The sequence below is a fragment of the Leptonychotes weddellii genome, chromosome 11 (genome assembly GCF_054177405.1).
Source record: "Leptonychotes weddellii isolate Sample4059 chromosome 11, ASM5417740v2, whole genome shotgun sequence".
NCBI classification, from domain to species: Eukaryota; Metazoa; Chordata; class Mammalia; order Carnivora; family Phocidae; genus Leptonychotes; species Leptonychotes weddellii.
Genome location: NC_138379.1, coordinates 24882311 through 24903942, shown reverse-complemented (window position 1 = coordinate 24903942; position 21632 = coordinate 24882311). Strand labels below are relative to the sequence as shown.

Genomic DNA, 21632 nt, shown 5'->3' with positions numbered 1-21632 from the left:
GAGAGGGGCGCCTGGGTGGCTCAGCTGGTTAAGTGTCTGCCTTCAGCTCAGGTCATGATCCCAGGGTCCTGGGATCGAGTCCTGCATTGGGCTCCCTGCTCAGTGGGAGTCTGCTTCTCCCTCTGTCCCTCACACTGCTCCTGAGCTCTCTCTCTCTCAAATAAATAAAATCTTAAAAAAAAAAAAAGAAACAGCTGTACTTTAAAACTAACCAATGAGAAAAAAGATGTGAGCACGCACATGCATAAGTGCCATGTCATCGCCTACCCAAAAATGTACCCAGGTCTCTAGATCTAACTTCTAGTTTGTGAGAAATACTGGAGGTAGAAAAACGTGTTAAATGACATGACACTGAAAATAAAGATGGAGAAATGTTACAGGTGAAAAGAGACTAAGAATTATATCAACCAAACACAATTCATAAACCTTGTTTAGATCCCAATTTGAACAAACTAACTTTTTTTTTTTAGATTTTATTTATTTGACAGAGAGAGAGACAGCAAGAGAGGGAACACAAGCAGGGAGAGTGGGAGAGGGAGAAGCAGGCTTCCTGCAGAGCAGAGAGCCCAATGCAGGGCTCGATCCCAGGATTCTGGGATCATGACCTGAGCCAAAGGCAGATGCTTAACGACTGAGCCACCCAGGAACCCCAAACAAACTAACTTTAATAAGAAAAATTTTTGAGGCAATTGTTGACATTTAAATACAAACTGGGTATTATAGATACTAAGGAAATTATTTTATTGGGTATGAATAAATGGTATTGTTATATATATTATCTGTTAAAAATTTATTGGGCATATTTGTCTTCATAAGTTATTTGCTATTGGGTACAACACTCAGTTTTGGATATTATGGGTAATGGTATTATGGCAAATAGGGGTGCCTGTGTGGCTCTGTTTATTAGGCATCTGACTCTTGATTACAGCTGGGGTCGTGATCTCAGGGTTGTGGGATTGAGCCCATGTCAGGCTCTGCTTGTGCTCTCTCGCCCTTCCTCTAAATAAATAAATAAATAAATAAATAAAATCTTTAAAAAAAATGGCAAATAAAATAACAATTTTATGCTTGTGACTTAAAAAAATGTATTATCTGTTAGAAATACAAACCAAAGTGGTTTTTTTAAAAAAGATTTTATTTACTTATTTGAGAGAGAGTGAAAGAGAGTGCGGGCGTGCGAGGGGGAGGGGCAGAGGGAGAGGAGAAGCAGACTCCCTGCTGAGCAGAGCCTGTTGTGAGGCTACATCCCAGGACCCTGGGATCATGACCCGAGCTAAAGGCAGATGATTAACCGACTGAGCCACCCAGATGCTCAACATTTCTTATGAGTGTCATCATCCCATTTGTTTTTTTATCTTGTATAGCAGAATTGAATATTCAAACTCACATTATATGGTGCTTCTAGTGGGCTGGAGATAGAAGGAAAGGAAAGCACTCATGTGGCAGAAAGATATAAAGCAAGAAGACAAGAAGTATGGAAATACCATCATCTTAAAAGGCTTCACATCTGGTAATTCCACTACTGGGTATTTACCCAAAGAAGACACTAATTTGAAAAGAAAAAATGAAGCCCTATGTTTATTATAGCAATTATTTACAATAGCCAAAGTATGGAAGTGTCCATCCATAGGTGAATGGATAAAAATCTATCCATAGATTAATGGATTAAAATATGGAATGGATATTACTTTATATATATATAAAGGAATATTACTCAGCCATAAAAATGAATGAAACCTTGCCATTTGCAACGACATGGATGGACCTAGAGGATATTAATGCTAAGTGAAATCAGTCCGTCAGAGAAAGAAGAACATATGATTTCACTCATATATGGAATTTAAGAAACAAAACAGGGAGGCCTGGATGGCTCAGTCAGTGGAGCATATGACTCTTGATCTCGGGGTCATGAGTTCAAGCCCCAGGTTGAGCATAGAGAGTACTTAAAAGAAAAAAAAAGAAAGAAAACAAATGAACAAAGGAAAAAGAATCAAACAAAAATACAGACTCTTAAATACAGAGAACAAACTGGTGGTTGCCAGAGTGAGGTAGGTGGAAGTATGGGTGAAAGAAATGAAGGGGATTAAAAGTACAGTTAACTTGATGAGCACTCAGAAACATATACAATTGTTACATCATTATAATGTAAACCTGAAACTAATCTAACTGTATATTAATTATACTTGAATTTAAAAAAACATTACTACTTACATTAGCACTCAAAAATGAAATAGTGAACTCTGAAACAAATAATACATTATATGTTAAAAAAAAAAAAAGAAGAAGATAGCAGGAAGGGAAAAATGAAGGGGGGGAAATTGGAGGGGGACACGACCCATGAGAGACTATGGACTCTGAGAAACAAACTGAGGGTTCTAGAGGGGAAGGGGTGGGGGCAATGGTTAGCCTGGTGATGGGTATTAAAGAGGGCACATACTGAATGGAGCACTGGGTGTTATACACAAACAATGAATCATGGAACACTACATCAAAAACCAATGATGTAATGTATGGTGATTAACATAACATCATTAAAAAAATGAAATATTGAAGTATAAATCTAATAAAATATGTACAAGATCTATATGAGAAATACCTAAAAAGCCCAGAAATAGATCCACATAAGAATAGACCCATAATTATCTTTGACAAAGGAGCAAAGTCAATACAATGGCATAAAGATAATCTTTTCAACAAGTAGTACTAGAGCAACTGGACATGCACTTGAAAACAAAACAAAAAAAGAATCTAAACACAGACCTCATATCCTTCACAAACATTAGCTCAAAATGAATCAAACTAAATGTAAAACAAAACTATAAAACTCCTAGAATATGAAATAGGGGAAAACATAGATGGCCTTGGGTATGGCAATGACTTTTTAGCTATAGCACCAAAGGCACAATCCATGAAAGAAATAATAGAATAGACTACTTCATTAAAATTAAAAACTTCTGGGACACCTGGCTGGCTCAGTCGGTAGAGCATGAGACTCTTGATCTCGGGGTTGTGAGTTCAAGCCCCATGTTAGGTGTACAGGTTACTTAAAAATAAAATCTTTTTTTTTTTAAAGATTTTATTTATTTATTTGACAGAGAGAGACACAGCGAGAGAGGGAACACAAGCAGGGGAAGTGGGAGAGGGAGAAGCAGACTCCCCACTGAGCAGAGAGCCCTATGCGGGGCTCGATCCCAGGACCCTGAGATCATGACCTGAGCCAAAGGCAGAAGCTTAACAACTGAGCCACCCAGACACCCCTAAAAATAAAATCTTAAAAAAAAATTAAAACTTCTGCTCACTAAAAGACAGCATCAAGAGAATGAGAAGACAAGCCACAAATTGGGAGAGAATATTTACAAAAGGTATATCTGATAAACGACTGTTATCCAAAATATAAAAATCACTCTTAAAGCTCAAGCAGTAAGAAAACAACCTGATTAAAAGGGGTCCAAGACTTTGAACCTGACCAAATAAGATATACAGATGGCAAATAAGCATATGAAAAGATGCTCCACATCATATGACATCAGGGAAATGCGAACTACACCAACACTGAGGTACCTCTTCGTACCTAGTAGAATGACCAAAATCCACAACACTGACAACACCAAATACTGACAAGAACGTGGAGGAACAGGAATTCTCACTCATTGCTGGTGAGAATGCAAAAATGATACAGCCAGTTATCAAGACAGTTTGGTGGTTTCTTAGAAAAGTAAACATACTTTTACCACATGATTCAGCAATCGTGCTTCTTGGTATCTATTAAAGGATTTGAAAACTTATGTCCACACAAAAAACCTGCACCTGGATGTTGATAGCAGCTTTACTCATAATTGCTAAATTTTGAAAGCAACTAAGATGTTCTGAATTCAGTAGGTACATGAAAAACTATGAAATGATATATTGAGCACTGGGTGTTATATGCAACTGATGAATCACTAAATGCTACCTCTGAAACTAATAATATACTATATATTAACTAAATTGAATTTAAATTAAAAAATTTAAAAAATTTTAATTAAAAAACAAGTAATAAAAATTAAATAAAATAAATGAGCTACTATGTCATGAAAAGACATGGAGGGACCTTACTATTAAGTGAAAGAAGCCAATCTGAAAAGTCCATGTACTCTATGATTCTAACTACATGACATTCTGGAAAAGGCAAAACTGTGGAGCCATTAAAATGATCAGTGGTTGTTAGGGGCATGGGGAGGTAGGAATAAATAGAGCAAGGAAGACTTTTATGGTAGTGAAAATATCTTATATGAAACCATAATGATGGATACATTTGTCCAAGCCCTTAGAATACACAATGCCAAGAGTGAACCCTATGTAAACTATGGACTCCAGCTGATTATGATGTGTCAATGTAGGTTTATCAATTATAACGAATATACCTCTGGTGGAGGATATTGACAATGGGGGTGACTATGTATGTGTGGGGGTAGGGGTTTTATGGGAAATCTCTATACCTTTCCTTCAATTTTGCCATGAATCTTAAACTGCTCTAAAAAATTAAAGTCTTAATTTTAAAAAAGGCTTCAGGTCATTGTTCTCTAGTTTCCAACAGAGATGGCTTGTACATATTTAATGAACCAAGCATCAGATTTAACCTCCAAAGGCCAGTCCCAAGCAATGCATATTTGGAAATCCTTAGGTAGAGCTCTTGGCTATATTTCACCTAGTCAGAACGTATATCTGTCCACTGAGGACTACTGTAGCATTCTAGCAGTGGAATACTGTACTTCTTGTCACCTGATTTGGCCTCATTGATTTAATTTCCATTAACTTCTCCCCAATGCTGAAACAATGTCTCTGTACCACAGTGGAAGTCATTATACTTTGTGGTTGCTCTCAGGTATATTAAAATACTGTCAAGATAATGATCTTATTAGGAGACGTGTGGAAGGCTACCTTTTCAGATATCTTACTTTGTAAAGGCTCATCTCCCACACAGTTTGTCCAAAAGGCTGATTACTCAATTCACTGAAGGAAGACACTTGATTTCTTCATTAAATGTACTTTTTGGTGTTGTATAAACATGTAAAATATGTATTAATCACCTAGATTGCTAATTATTATTAAAATGACATTTTCAGCAATAGAAATATAGCTTACTGTGGAACAGTCTATTTTTCTAATTTTATAATAGTTGTATTTCAGAGGAAACCTGTTTTATCGAAATTTGTTTTATAAAAATAATTGTTCAATTGGGAAAAAAAGTTGGAGGGTTAAGTACTCGAGTCCCAGACTCTCAAGTAAGTTATTTTTCCTGCTGGAATGTTTTGTTCTAATAGCAATAATTATACAACTATACAAACTAAATGTACTAGGATAAATCCAGCCATCCAGGTTTTGCCTTATTCTATGCTACCAGAACTATGGTTAGCAGAACAGTTGTTGCATATTCTTATTACTTTATTATCCTGTCACCCATTGTTATGATAAATAAAGTTTACTTAAACATGAAGAAGGCATCTTTGTGGTCTTCCATATGTGTTCTCCCTAAAACCACTTTGCTAATTCCTGATCCCACCATTATTCCATTCAAACCATCAAATATTTATTAAGTACTAACTATTCCCAGACTTTAAATAGACAATGAATTCAATGTTGAACAAGACAACATTACTTCTCCATTAGCTAAATTTTCATTAATGAATATAAACACAATTTTAATTAACTTGTCCTATTAAAAACAATTTGATGATAATTGGAGTTATTACTGAAATACCCATATTAAGATTAGAGAAAAAAGTCTAAAAAAAGAAAAGTCTCTTATAATCTCTTACCCTTGGAGTTAGCCACTATTATAATTTTTGAATATTTGTTTTCAGGCTTTCATCTATGATTTTACAGAGATACAATCTTTTCTTTTTTTTTTAAGATTTATTTGTTTATTTGAGAGAGAGAGAGAGAGCATGTGAGTGAGCACGAGCACGGGGAGGGGCAGAGGAAGAGAATCTTTAAGCCAACTCCCCGCTGAGCGTGGAGCCCCACATGAGGCTGGATCTCATGACCCAGGAGATCATGACCTGAGTCAAAACGAAGAGTTGGACGCTTAAACTAAGCCACCTAGGCGCCCTGAGATATAGTCTTTTCTTTATTTTTTATTTTTTTTAAAGATTTTATTTATTTATTTGACAGAGAGAGAGAGTGAGCACACAAGCAGGGGGATTGGCAGGCAGAGGGAGAGGGAGAAGCAGGCTCCCTGCCAAGCAGGGAAACCAATGTAGGGCTCGATCCCTGGACCCTGGGATCATGACCTGAGCAGGAGGCAGACACCTAACCGACCAAGCCACCCAGGCAAATCTATAACCTTTTCTTTAAACAAAGTGTGACCACATTAAATATATAGTTTATGTATATGTACACTTGTGTTCACTGAATGAGAATATTTTTATGTTATTAAATACTTGTTGAAAACATAATTTTTTATTATTTTTTAAATATCCTAGCTAGTTGCTCCAAATGCTTCCTATTGTAAATAAAGCTGTGGTTTCCATGCACCTTTGACCCTACCACAGAAAAGTTCCTAACTAAAAGAAGCTTTAGAAGTTAAATTCCCAGATCAAAGTGTATGAACAATTTTAAGGCTGTTGATGTGTATTTCCAAATTGGATTTCTTTTTAGAAATGTACCAATTTCTGGGGCGCCTGAGTGGGTCAGTCATTGGGCGTCTGCCTTCGGCTCAGGTCATGATCCCAGGGTCCTGGGATCGAGCCCCGCATCAGGCTCCCTGCTTGGCGGGAAGTCTGCTTCTCCCTCTCCCACTCCCCCTTGCTTGTGTTCCTTCTCTTGCTGTGTCTCTCTCTGTCAAATAAATAAATAAAATCTTTAAAAAAAAAAAAAAAGAAATGTACTGATTTCTAAAGCTACCAAAAAATAGCATATGAACACCCATATAGTAGTACCCATTACTAGAATAAAATATTATCTCTTTACCAGACCAATTGTAGAGTTATTTTCTAACTGGTAGTGAAAATTTAATTTTTAAAACTATCATTATTTAAAGTTTTCATCATATTAATACTCGAGGAATATTAAGGGATAATCAGAGAGATTTTTATGGACTATAAATTATTTTTAATTCTACTTAGAAGCCATTCATTTAAAAGAAGAAATTCCTAAAATATAAAACATATATGTTAAACTTCTAGATATTTTAAAGATAACTGAGTTCAAAATATCTAATTAGCCCAATACCCCCTTTCCCATATACTTATGAGAACATATCCAATTATCTTCAAAAAGGCAATTAAAATTACTATTAATAATCTTAATACTAGGACATGTTATAATTCATTTGATAATTACATTTCCCACAAAGATACTGTCAACATAAACTGTGAAACTGCAGATCCATCCTATTTACAAGTATCAGAGACAATATGCTCACTATTCTGTTGTACTTAAATGTTGTATTGCAGTTTTTCTTAACAGGTAATACGTGACATGAAACATGTCTGATTTTATGCTTCATAACTTCCATTCTGATGTTTAACATTAAGAAATTCTATTTATGTATCACACATGTCAGAAAATAATTTAAATAAACTAAGAAAAATAATAATAACCATGCCTTTCATTTCACATGCAAAATATAAATCTTTTATTCATAGATATCAAAGAACCATCTGCAATCAGAAATGCAAACCATTTATATTTTCTGATTTATGTAGCTAACATTAAATATCTAAGTGTTCTTGTTTTATATTTTCAGAAATTTATGAATCAAAATATTAAGTCATAAAAATAAAAATCAAGAGACTACCTTTTAAGATTGACTCATGAGGGTTTTTTTGGTTTGTTTTTTTAAAGATTTTATTTATTTATTTGACAGAGAGAGAGACACAGCAAGAGGGGGAACACAAGCAGGGGGAGTGGGAGAGGGAGAAGTAGGCTTCCCGCTGAGCAGGGAGCCCGATGTGGGGCTTGATCCCAGGACCCTGGGATCATAACCTGAGCCGAAGGCAGACGCTTAATGATTGAGGCACCCAGGGCCTGACTCATGAGTTTTAAAAATTCATTGTTCTAGGGGCTCTTGGGTGGCTCAGTTGGTTAAGCATCTGCCTTCGGCTCAGGTCATGATCCTAGGGGCCTGGGATGGAGCCCTGCATGGAGCCCAACATAGCATCGGGCTCCCTGCTTTGTGGGAAGCCTGCTTCTCTCTCTCCCTCTGCCATTCCCCCTGCATGTGCTCTCTGGCTCTATCTCTCTGTCAAATAAATAAATAAAATCTTTTTTAAAAATTCATTATTTCTATTCTTTATTCTGATTTTTATAACAAGGAAAAAAATGTAATTATTCTGATTTTAAAAACATACACTGGAAAAGGTGCCATTTAAACCAGGCTGAAGTTTACATTATTTATTGCTATTTTTCTTAAAAAATAGGCATTAGAATAAATATTTTTCTAAGCTTCAAAATAAATACAGTACATAGTTCTGGCATATTTATTTTTTTTGAAGACGTGCTCTGAATCTTAGACAACATAAATACTAGGCAGTGTGGTGGTTGCCATAGTAACAAATAAATAGCATAAAAATACGTTCCATTTTTCAAATGTATACACTTTTTTCATAAATATGCATATTTTATAGGTAAAGGATTATTCAGCTCTTGCTTTACCTCTCCTTTGAGAGAGAGAAACATCTAATTCTTTAGAAATAAAAGATTATCATGCAGCAATAGAGTAGGCTCAAAAAAGTTTTAAAATGCCATATGGGAAATGTTAAGGTTTTTATGTCAATTTTCCAAAATGAAGATAGGAAAAAAAACTCCTTTCGTTTTAGATTACTTTAATGGTCAGTTCTTAAGGTAAGGATAAAATTGCATAAAATTCTTTTCCTCCCAAGCATGAAATTCCCTTTTATTTTGCATAAGTTTTATTATTGCCATGCATTAAATGTAGCACTTGACCATGGAAAGCTGAAAGCTCTGTTGATCACAAAGAAGCCCAAGAAGTTCAATACTAACCTATGAGCTACTGTGTGAATAAATGATCTGAAAATATTTATGCCAATGTGCTAAATTGGATTTCAAAGAGTTCTTTCCTTTCTCCTCTCCCTTCATTAAAATACAATCTTCCTGTTTACAGATATCCTAGTAGTCACAAAAAGGATATTGATAAAGTGTTCTGAGTTTTATACTTACAGCTAAAGAGGACTTACCATACATTTTATAGGGTTGGAGAGGGGCGGTGTGATAGGCCATGATGTCAAATTTGAAATCTATTGAAAGTTACTGAGGTAAGCCAACCAAAACAGAACAGGAAGATTGCTCAATTATTACTGGGAAACAAATCCTTCAAATCCAATTACAGTAATTTGGACTTCCAATTTGTTTCAGTAACAGCTATCATGTAACATTCTCTTAGAGTGAGAATTCAAAATTTTAAAAGATCACCATCTAGGCAGAGTGCCAAATAAGAGGAGACAAAGCAGTGCCGTGGGGCTTACCTTGTGCTAACTCCTTGATGGAGAAGCCATGTGCTGTAATGGCTGAGGAAGACTGAACTAGCCTGTGAGAGCAACATCCTCATCACGCATAGATATGATCCCACTTATTCTTATTGAAGAGAAATCAAGTTTTTTCTTGAGGGAGATAGTAAATTTAAACTTTAAGAAGTCCGAAAAATGAATTAAGATATTAGTCAACTTTTATGACTATTGGAATAGAATAAGTTACACAGATGATGTGACTAGTGCAAAAGGAAAAAAAAAATCTTGTCAGTCCTCTTTCCTCCCTATCTTTTAAACTATATCCCTCTCCTTTTACTGTCTTAAAATGGCGGGATAATATCCCTGGAGACTGGAAAAGGGAAAACATACCCATCTTTAAAACAAGAGAAACATGATTTGGCAATCAGACAGCTTAGTTTAACCTGGGAACATGCAATAACAAATTAAACAACCAATTAGTAACACCCAGAAGGGCATAAAATACTGGAAAACAACCAACATAATATCTCAAAGGCCACATATGCCAAATGAACTTAATATCTTTTTTTTCTGATAGAATGGGACAGGTCATATTGTCAAGTAAGAAGTGAATAGTGTAGTCTATTTCAGGGTTGTAAGACTTTTTATTCTATTCTCCAATTCAGGGTAAGCAAAAACGGTTAAGAAGAAAAGAATGTAAAAACTGTCTTCATTGCTAAACCAATGACTATTGACACACTTCCTCTCTCCTGAGGATCTGTTTCAGAACTCTTTATTGATGACTAGTCAAGAATCTTGACCTCTTTTTTTTTTAAGATTTTATTTATTTATTTGACAGAGAGAGACACAGTGAGAGAGGGAACACAAGCAGGGTGGGTAGGAGAGGGAGAAGCAGGATCCCTGCCGAGCAGGGAGCCCCATGCAGGGCTTGATCCCAGGACCCTGGGATCATGACCCAAGCCAAAGGCAGATGCCCAATGACTGAGCCACCCAGGCGCCCCAATCTTGACCTCTTTTATATTTAGCTCCACCATGTCAGATCCCTGAGATGTCTCAAAATTTTAAAGTTTATTTCCTTAGTTTTCTTTCCAATTTGTTGACCCTTCTTTTCCCTAGGGATCTTAAATGGCTTGTTGCTTCAACTAAGTGATGCTGCATTGGGACAAGATATAAATCCATTTTAGGTAGAAATTTTGAGAAGGAAAGAGGGAATGCTTTGTGAATAAAATTAAAAGGATTTTCTATGACTAGAGAAAGTGATAAGTAATGGAATGGTATTTAAATAGAAGTGCTCATAAAAACACTCAAAACTTGAATAGTGTGAAGAATTGCTGTTATTTGGTTAGAAAAGGGAGATATGTAAAGAAGATCAAGTGTGTGGAGTCAAGAAATGAACCCAATTTTCAAGGAGAGAAGTCTCTGTGTCATATGACCAACCAACTAATTACACAAATGGGTCAGAAGAATAACTATGGTGGAAAGAGGCACCAGTTGAAAAAGGAAGTAAAAAATCTGGTCTCTAATACAGAATCAGACAAGAAGCAACTGCTATGTTGAACTAAGCTGCCTATTGTACTAGGAGAATTGTTGTTCCTCATTATGTAATTAATACCCTTGTTTTCCCAGCTTCTGTTACTATTTACATTTATATACCTTAGGAAGAAAAAAATCTGATCCCTGAATTGTTTGTTTGACCCTAACTATTTTTCTAACCCTAAATACCATGTAAACAATCAATCAGAGATGCTCCCAAGTTAGAGAGGAAAGTGTCCCTGGGACATTATCTATGCGGGTAATCAAGAAGGAAATGGGGCGGGGTGCATGGTGGCTCAGTTGGTTGAGCATTAGACTCTTTTGATTTCGGTTTGGGGCATGGTCTTGGGGTCCTGGGATTGAGCCCCACCTCAAGCTCAGCGGGGAGTCTGCTTGAGGATTTTCTCCCTCCGTCCCTCCCTGCTCTCTAAAATAAATAAATCTTAAAAAAAAAAAAAGAAGGAAATGGGAGCAAGTAACAACTCCAACCTTCCTCTCCTGCACTCTCCCAACACAAACCAGTCACATCCCTCTCTTCCACTCTCACAATATTCCAGAATGTTTCTACATTATGAAAAAGTTTTGCCAGATAAAACTGACTTCATTTTATTACTAACAAATACTAAAAACAGGGGGGAATACTTATATTTCCCAAGCCAGGACTATAATCAATAATTTATTTTAATAGCTGAAGAAAAAATAAAGAAAATAATCATGTAGATTCAGAAAACATGAAGGCAGTGCAGTGGAAAGGAAAGACCTCTGGAACTAACCCAAGAAATTCTAGGGTTGTGATCTTAGTTTTGAGCAGGGCCTGGGGCAAATCCTAAATTTTCTTGGGCTCATTTTCCCTAAGAAAAGACAAGGAAGAATGATAGCACAGGGGAACTCTATAAAGTTCTTCTATCTGTATAGTTTTAGCCATTTAGTGGAAGAGTTTTCACATATGGGAGCTAAGGCAGTGTGACAGAAAATGCATAATAGGTGGACTCAGCTAATTTGAGTTTGAATCTTGCCTCCGCCCTTCCTCAGTCTTATTTCCCTATGTGTATGACAATAGCATCTGCCTTACCTACCTTACAGAATTGTTATATAGATCAAATAAGGAAATATAAATAATGTGTGAAAGTGTTAATCATAAACATTAGACCTCATTTTTTTATTTAGTTCTGCATCTTGCACTAAGAAAGAAATTTTAGAAAAGGTAGAATGTTCCAGAGACTCCTTATTATCAGAGAAGATGTAATATTTATAATTTACAATTTAGGAGTGTCTGTTTCCTCAGCTATTGATTTGCTAAGAGTGTCACAGTTGGACAGCCCAGGTTCCTATGAACTCAGGTGTTACAGGAAAAATACATAAGATTTCAAAACCAATTATAAGTAGAGACTTTGGCTCAAAGTCAAATAGCTATGTTGGTTAGTGGTATGTTAGACATAGAAAGAAAGGGGGGGGAGTAGAAAGATAGGAAAAGGAGAATTGGCTGTGCTGTAGAAAGAATCAACTTGACGTCTAGACTAACACTAAGATAAGGAATATGAGCAGAAAGGAGTTGAGGGCATTGGGAATCACCCTTCTGATTCTATAAAGTGTGCTAGTTGGAACTGTATTATAGGATGAAGGAAGTCCCGGTAGAAAAAATAAACTGGAAGGTCATCAGATGTAAAGAATAACATATTTGGAAAGCTTAGCCAGTAAAAATATTATGAAACTGGGCTACTAAATGTAAGGATCTCAACCTTTTTTACTCATAATTTGCTTTTATCATTACGCTATCTGAATTTTCACTGAGTAAATATGTAATGAATTTCAGATGGCTCTCCTCAAGTTTCCAGAACACAAAAAGTTCATTTGTGAAGGCCTGGCACTTTTACTTGATATATATAAAATGAGAAAATATATATACACACATATATATATGTACACATTATATACACACATACATTATATAAATATATATAATCAAATATAAAATAAGGAGAATGATTCCTAAGATGCATATACTCAGTTTTATTGATTTATAATCATATTATCATATAGATTATGACCTTCATAAATAAAGATGGATCCAGGAAGGCATGCCTCTCTAAGAGATGTGCGCCATGGAGCAAACCACAGCAAAGAGGTAAAAAAGACAAGACTGACACAAGACACAGCATCATTAGTGCAATGAAATTCAACTCCATTCATTAAATATGTACTGATAACCAACTAAAACCTATGATTAGAGAAATATCAAAATATAAATTAATTATTTTGGTAAAATTAATCCAAATATATATTTTTTAAAGATTTTATTTATTTATTTGAGACAGAGAGAATGAGAGACAGAGAGAATGAGAGGGAGGAGGGTCAGAGGGAGAAGCAGACTCCCCGCCGAGCAGGGAGCCCTATGCGGGACTAAATCCCAGGACTCCAGGATCATGACCTGAGCCGAAGGCAGTCGCCTAACTAACTGAGCCACCCAGGCGCCCCCAAATATATTTCTAATCATTTCAAATGGTGTAAGCTTGCCAATTCTCCTTGTACTAAAGATTCTCATCTAGTTTTTGGACCAATCTTTGCTCCAAAAGTTCAAGGCTGGGGAACCAAGTAACAATAGCACATGAGTCCTAACAACAGCTGAAGCAAGACACTGGGGAATTAGCATTTACCATGGACTGGGGCTAAAAGAATTGTTAACAGAGGACCTAGAGAAATCTTCTTTTACATCTTGTTATACTTTCTTATTTCTTTTGCAGGATTACCTCACTTTAACCTAGGACTAACATAAGATTTATTTCTTTTTTTTTTTAAAGATTTTTTCTTTATTTATTTGAGAGAGAGACTGAGAGAGAGAGAGAGAGCACAAGACGGGGGAGCGGGAGAGGGAGAAGCAGACTCCCTGCTGAGCAGGGAGCCCAATGCGGGACTCGATCCCGGGACTTCAGGATCATGACCTGAGCTGAAGGCAGTCGCTTAACCAACTGAGCCACCCAGGCACCCAAGATCTATTTCTAAGTATATCTTCCACTGTATTGATATACCTGAATATTGTATATATGCATATTAACAAATTCACTATCTCATTTTTTAAAGGTTTTATTTATTTTATTTATTTTTTTTAAAAGATTTTATTTATTTATTTGACAGAGACAGAGATAGCGAGAGCAGGAACACAAGCAGAGGGAGTGAGAGAGGGAGAAGCAGGCTTCCTGCTGAGCAGGGAGCCCGATGTGGGACTCGATCCCAGGACCCTGGGATCATGACCTGAGCCGAAGGCAGATGCTTAATGACTGAGCCACCAAGGCACCCCTAAAGGTTTTATTTTTAAATAATCTCTACACCCAACATGGGGCTCAAATTCACAATCCTGAGGTCAAGAGTCACATGCTCTACCAACTGAGCCAGCCAAGCACCCCAACCATCTCATTGTTTAATTTAGATTTTTAAAATGCTAAATTTAAATGATATGTGTACATTGTACTATGGAATAATTTTTCCTTTTCTTGTACTGAAATAAGAAAAGTAATTTATGCTACCCCAAATCAAAATAAAAACTAAAAATAAGTTAATATTCATAGAGACTAACACTGCAGATCAGGATTTATATTACAAAGACAAAAATCACATAGTGTTTCAAATTAATATATCTGTCTTTCTCTAATGCTCCTGCTTCACCTGCAGCACATCAGACAAGGTAATAATTTATGATAATCATATGAAAATATACAATTAATATTCATCACCTCTCATTCCTCATCACTTTAGATGATCAGTAATGCAGAGTGAAAATGCTGTCAGATTTCTAATTGCTTTGTAATGGGCTTGAAACAGGGAAATCATTAAAGGCAAACAATCTGTCATTTGTCTGTTACTTTATCTATCACACAAAAAAACTCATTAAAGAAATTGCTAATGAACTACAAAAGACTATACTCATGGTGCTTCTACAGTAGATTAACAAGTATTACTATGAATTGCTTAAAATATTTTAAAAATATGATATTTTTTGGAAATTTATCAGAAAACATCTTCAGTATATTTTTTAAGCCGTATGGTTTCATTATTTTGGCATCTAATCCATCATTGCAGAAGTCCCTTTAGCATCTAAGATTTGTTTTTCATCAGTCTCTAAATAATTCAACTGAAAGGTTTCAAGAAGAGGCTGAAATGCTAAATGTGTTTATCACTAGTAAATTGACACAAGTAAAAAAATAGTACTATAATAACAACCCTAATGCTAAGTAAAGAATATATTTCAAAATTTGATTTTTACTCTCATAATTCCATGGATTTTGAACTGTTGAAGTTGCAATGTTTCATTTATCTTAATGCTATCATTATACAAAAATTATATCCAACTATTAAAATTGACCATAATATTATTAACCTCTGCATAACATTAACTAATTTGAAATTTTGAAGATATTAACCAATACTAAAATGTTTCATAATATTACATCAAATAATTTTGGAGGGGAAAACAAACCATTTCTTTAAATGATCACATCCAATTTTATATGTCTTTATCAGTGCTACCTTTCTATATGAGATACTTAGTATTAAAAAAATCTGTAGGGCCACCTGGGTTGCTCAGTCAGTTAAATGTCTGCCTTCAGCTCAGGTCATGTTCCCAGGGTCCTGGGATCGAGCCCTGCATCGGGCTCCCTGCTCAGCAGGGAGCCTGCTTCTCCCTCTGCCTACTGCTCCCCCTGCTTGTGCTCTCTCTCTCTTTCTGACAAATAAATAAATAAAATCTTTAAAAAAATAAAAATAAGTAAATTAAAAAATCTACAATAATGACACTAATCTAGTTTTAAAAACAAAGAGGTACATAAACAAAAAACCTAGTAATGTTCTGTTGGGTATACAGTCCAGTTGCATTTTATTTTTGAAAAAAATATGAGAGTGATCATGTTTTTCATTATGCTATTGATGAACTGAATCATGAATTTATTTCCTACAACAAAACATAAGAATCTTAGTAATAAAGTCAAACTTTTAAAAACTATGTAGATCTATTCATATTTATTGGAATATACCCAAATTTAAAAACCTAAATGCAACGGCATGTTCAGATGGGTGCCATGGTTGAATATAGGAGTTAATTCCAAGCTAACTTCAAAAGGTTCCATAACACTCTGGAAACATCTTCATTATACTCTCTAATTGACTTAAACAGACTTCATATCAACTGTTTAACACATTTTAACCGACAAATTAACACCCCTTGATCATTCAGATTAACCTTTCTTCTGTGAGTCAATTACATGACTAAAATAAACTTAAAAAAATTCAGTTTAAAAAAATTAAAATGGAGAAGGAAGAATGCTTTAAAAAAAGGATATAGGGGCGCCTGGGTGGCTCAGTCGTTAAGCGTCTGCCTTCAGCTCAGGTCATGATCCCAGGGTCCTGGGAGGCTCAGGTCATGATACCGGGGTCCTGGGACAGAGCCCCAGGACCGGCTCCCTGCTCAGTGGGGAGTCTGCTTCTCCCTCTGCCCCTCCCCCCTTCATGCTCGCACTCTCTCTCTCTGTCAAATAAGTAAATAAAATAAAATTTAAAAAGCTTTAAAAAAAAGAATAGGGGAAATATGTTTGGTATTTATTACGATTACTAAAGAGAAACAGAAAATGTATTATTGACAGTATCTTTAATAGGTTCATGGAAAGATGAAAACATCAGAGAAGAAGGTAGTAAGACAGGAACAAAAATTCTGGGTAAGATAAAGACCTCTAAAAGGTCTGAAACAAGGTTGAAAGAACACTGACATAACTAAAGTTAAAAAACAAGAAAAACACAGCAACAGGTGTGGTGTCAGCAAAAGTATTTACCTCTTTGTCTCTCCTGCTCAGTACACTGCCTTGCTCAAATTCATGAATTTTCACTGATGGTTACCACTGAAAAGACAAGAGAGAGAAGAGATCAAGTGAAGACAACGAGTAAGGGGGAAAACACAAAAATAAAAAACCATTTCTATTTTTTTTGAAGATTTTATTTATATATTTGAGAGACAGAGCAGGAGCAGTGGGGAGGGGCAGAGGGAGACATCCCACTGGACACAGGGCTCCTTCCCAGGACTCCGGGATCATGACCTGAGCCAGGGGCAGACAGACGCTTAACCGACTGAGCCACCCAGGCGTCCCTGAAAAATCATTTCTAAAAGAGGTGGGTGCCTCAGTCATTAAGCGTCTACCTTCGGCTCATGTCACGATCCTGGGGTCCTGGGGTGGAACATGGCATCGGGCTCCCTGCTCGGCGGGAGGCCTGCTTCTCCCTCTCCCGCTCCCTCTGCTTGTGTTCCCTCTCACTGTGTCTCTCTCTGTCAGATAAATAAACAAAATCTTTAAAAAAAAAATTAAAAAGGTGGTATTGTTCAATAGGGCTGATTCTCAATACCATCTAAAGCTTTATGACAGTATGCCAAAAAAAGAAAAGTTTCTCTAATTCTAACTATTCATCTCTCCCTTCCATTAAAACTTAATACTTCAATATTTAAAACTTAATACTTCCATACATCTCTCTGTATTAGCCTCATTTTGAGGAAAGATTTCAGTCATTCAGGAAATCTACCTTCTTCTATCACCTAAATTAGTAACTGTCACAGCACCTGCATTTCCTCCGGCGTAGCACTTCCTACAGTTACTTTAGTTGCTTCTTTAATTGTCTATTTACCCAGATAAACTCTAAACTTTTACAAGGGCTACAGCCAACTGTCTTGTGTCTCTTGTAACAAAGTGTGGGACACATAGTAGACACTCAATAAGTGGTTTGTAGATTGAATGAATAAGTGAGTGAAGGCTCTATCTGTACTCTGTGTGTATATGCGTGTGTTTATCTCATCAGTAGCTTATTCTTTTTTTTTAAAGATTTTATTTATTTGACAGAGAGAGACAGCGAGAGAGGGAACACAAGCAGGGGGAGTGGGAGAGGGAGAAACAGGCTTCCTGCCGAGCAGGGAGCCCGATGTGGGGCTCGATCCCAAGACCCTGGGATCATGACCTGAGCCAAAGGCAGACGCTTAATGACTGAGCCACCCAGACGCCCCTCATCAGTAGCTAATTCTTGATGGTTTTCCTATCTTCCCAGTAGATTTTAAGTTGCTGTAGGGGCAACCATCTAATTTCAGAACATAACCATAAAGTTTTGTGGTACTTAAAAATAAATACAGCTTAGTTCACTGATATGAAAATCCTAAAAACTCAGAGATAAGTAAGATCAAGGAAATTAAAGAAGAGTTGGTAATGAAACCAGTAGAAAGAGCCAAGTAAATATAAATATAATCCTAGGATAAAAATAGCAGAACTACACTATATATATTGCAAATATTAACCATCAATAAGAAGCACAATTTACTAATATGATCTCAAATTAAGAATTTATTAATGTGTGGTAGACATTAGTTAATGGGCAGACAAATATTAAAGTAATAAATTGAGTAAAAATTGATTTTTGCCATCACTACAACCAAGCATCTTAAACCCCTGCTATATCTATACTATAAGCCATACTTACATCTACATCTATACCTACATTTAACTCTACTTGATCAATCATCTTGATTATTTTTTGACCAATCATCTTGAAATTAAATATTTAATGTATGCCTATCCTGTTTATGTTAAATGTTGATGACACGAGAATTAAGAGGTTTTGCCCATGCTTTTAATTTATCCACAAACTATATAGTTCAACAAACATTTGGGTTTGGGGGTCATTTTTCCAACTCAATAGTTTGTAGCTTTCATTTGCTCTGTTTGGAAATTCCTAAAATATAGCTATGAATTCTTAATGTTCTAATAGTCAAAACTCAGGAACAAATATTTCACTATTAATAATAACAACAACAAAAGCTAACCTTTCCTGAGTATTTACTACTTTCAGGCATTATTATCTCATTGAATCCTCACAACAAACCTAGAGGGAGATACTATTATTATTCCTTTTTTACAGAGAAAGAAACCAAGGCACAGAGATTAGTTAAGTTAAAATGTTCATATAACCAGTAAGAGACAGAGTCTGGATTCAAAACTATGCAGTCTGACCCTAGACTTCATGCTCTTTTTTTTTTTTTTTTTTTTAAAGTAGGCTCCATGACCAGTGTGGAGCCCAACGCAGGGCCCAAACTCACAACCCTGAGATCAAAACCTGAGCTGAGATCAAGAGTCAGATGCTTAACTGACTGAGCCACCCAGGCACCCCTAGACTTCGTGCTCTTAACCATTATGCTAACACAGTTTCTATTTCTGCTATGTTAGTTTTACATAAAATGGGTAACTTACCTTCTTAAAATAAGAAAGTGAGAAACGAGCCTATTATAGATACACATCATTAGAACTTCAGAGATGTGGCACAATAGCTGGTGCTTAGTTTTTCTGAGAGGTGTCCCTGCCTTCACAGAGCTTATGGAGTTAGGGAATCAGAACATACATCCAAAATGTATGATAGTACCCTTGGGATAGGATGGGTACAAATGAGGAGGACATACAGGACTGGCTACAAAAGTTGAGAGGAGGAACTAATTTCTAAGGACTGAGTCAGCATAAAAGGCTTGATGGAAGAGATGGGTCTGAAAAGAGGAATAAAATTGGTAGGTGGAAGCAAAGAGCAAAAGTGGTGTAAGCAAGGAGAACTACCTGAGCAAAATTATGGATGAAGTACCAAGAAAAGATGCCATTGTTTAAATGTTTCATGTATGGAGGTAATAAGCAATGAGGCTTGAAAACTAAGGATAATATTTGGGAGGTAAGTGAATGCCAGGTTAAGGAATTAGGATTTTATCCTCTATTTTATTTATTTACTTATTTTTTGAAGTAAGCTTTACACCCAATGTGGGGCTTGAACTCACAACCCTGAGATCAAGAGTCATGTGCTTTACTGATTGAGCCAGCTGGGCACCCCAAGATATTACCCTTTAGACCTGGCCTGTTCAATACAGCAGTCACTAGTTAGATGTGGCTAAGGAACACTTAAGATGTGGCAAGTCCAAATTGAGATGAGCTATACAGGTAAAATACACTGAATCTTTAGTATGAAAAAACAATGTAAAATGCCTCATTAATAATTTCTACATTGATTATATTTTGAAATGCTCATACTCTGAATATATTGGGTTAAATAAAATGTATTATTAAAATTCATTTCACCTGTTTCTTTTTACTTTCCTAATGTGGCTACTGGGAAATTTAAAATCATATATGTGGTTTGTATTTGTGGCTTACATATTTCTATTGGGCAACAATGCTCTAGAAAACGAAAAATGAAGACATGAGCAGGGATTCATGTAAAAAGTGTTTTAAGAAGTTTATTCTGGTATAAATAAATTCAGATTGTAAGACAACTGATTTGGTTTTTCAATAAGTCAATGGCAGGAAAAGAAAAAACAAAATCAAGATAGTAGTGAAGTGGGATTGCTACAGCTTAAAAAATACTAAAGAGACAGAACAATCAAATGCAACGTGTAGCCTTTGTTTGGATCATGATTCAAGCAAACGAACCATAAAAAGACATTTCTGAGACAACTAAGGAAATAGAGACTAGATACTGTCGATGAATTATTGATCATTTCAGTAGAATGACATTATGGAGATGAAAGAAAAAGTTGCAAACTAAAGTATGCTTTACTGATGTGAGCTAAAGTATGTCGAGATGAAATGACTGAACACTTGGGAACTGCTGGGGGAAAAAGGGTGTACCTCTTACTATCTAAACCTAAATAAATACATACATACACACAGCACACACACACACACACACACAAATATGAAAGTATGAATTGAGAAAATTGAGGTACTGTGATCAGACTTTTCAGAATCTGACTTAAAAAAGGGAATAAAAGAGAAAACACAATCAAAGTAATGTGCTCTTGCTGTAAAAACTGGATGATCTGAGCTTAACTATGAGGAAGGACTAAGCAGTGGAAAGGGGGGTATTTGAGGGCTAAAAAGTTCAAGGGGGTGTCATTCTGTATAGGAGGTATTCAGAACAACACTTAATTCTATCACACATTTCCTTAGGACCACACAGAAGGTATGAAGGTATGTTGGAACCAGGACTAAAATCAGATCCTCTGACTTGGCATAATGCTCTTTTGTGCCTAATTTTAAACATGACAAAATTCTATGGAGAGCCCAATTTATACTTTTTGCTTTAGTTTTTCTTTCTTATGTCAGTTATTCTTTATACCATCATTAAATAATTGACCATATTAAAATATTTTATTTAATGTACTTAGGTTTATCTTGACTACTTCTCAAACTGAGATTTGGTAGAAGAAAGGTAAAAAAGAAGGAAAGCAAATTTAAGCAGTAATAACAACATAACTATTTTAACATCTCCAAGTGAAATTTAAATCATTCTGCCAAAACACAAGATGCAGTTTCACCTCTGGGAACAATGCAAGGAAGAGAGGTCAACGTGAGCCAAGTAGTAGAGAGAAGAGACAATAAAAGGGAACAACAGAAGGAAAGGGAGAGGCAAGAAGGAAAAAACTACCAAAAAACCTAACAGTGCCCATTTGTAGGGCCCAGCAACTGCCTCAAAGCAGAGCGGTTTATTCTTTTTCCGTAAGCTTGGAAAGATTGCCTGGCTTCCCTGGTAATATGCACACTTACTAAGAGTCCTGTTCTGCTGCTATACAATTAGCTATTTGGCCTTGATCCTTGGTTT

The 21632-nt window shown here is 36.0% G+C and overlaps 1 protein-coding gene across 1 annotated transcript in view; it reads right to left on the bottom strand.

Annotated features, from left to right (window-relative positions):
• LOC102744272 (doublecortin domain-containing protein 1) overlaps positions 1–21632 on the bottom strand; it is a 99375-nt gene that overhangs the window by 76988 nt on the left and 755 nt on the right. Inside the window, exon 2 of the mRNA XM_006728927.3 lies at positions 16799–16864. The gene's annotated coding sequence lies outside the window, so the exon portion shown is untranslated. The remainder of the gene's footprint in view (positions 1–16798; positions 16865–21632) is intronic.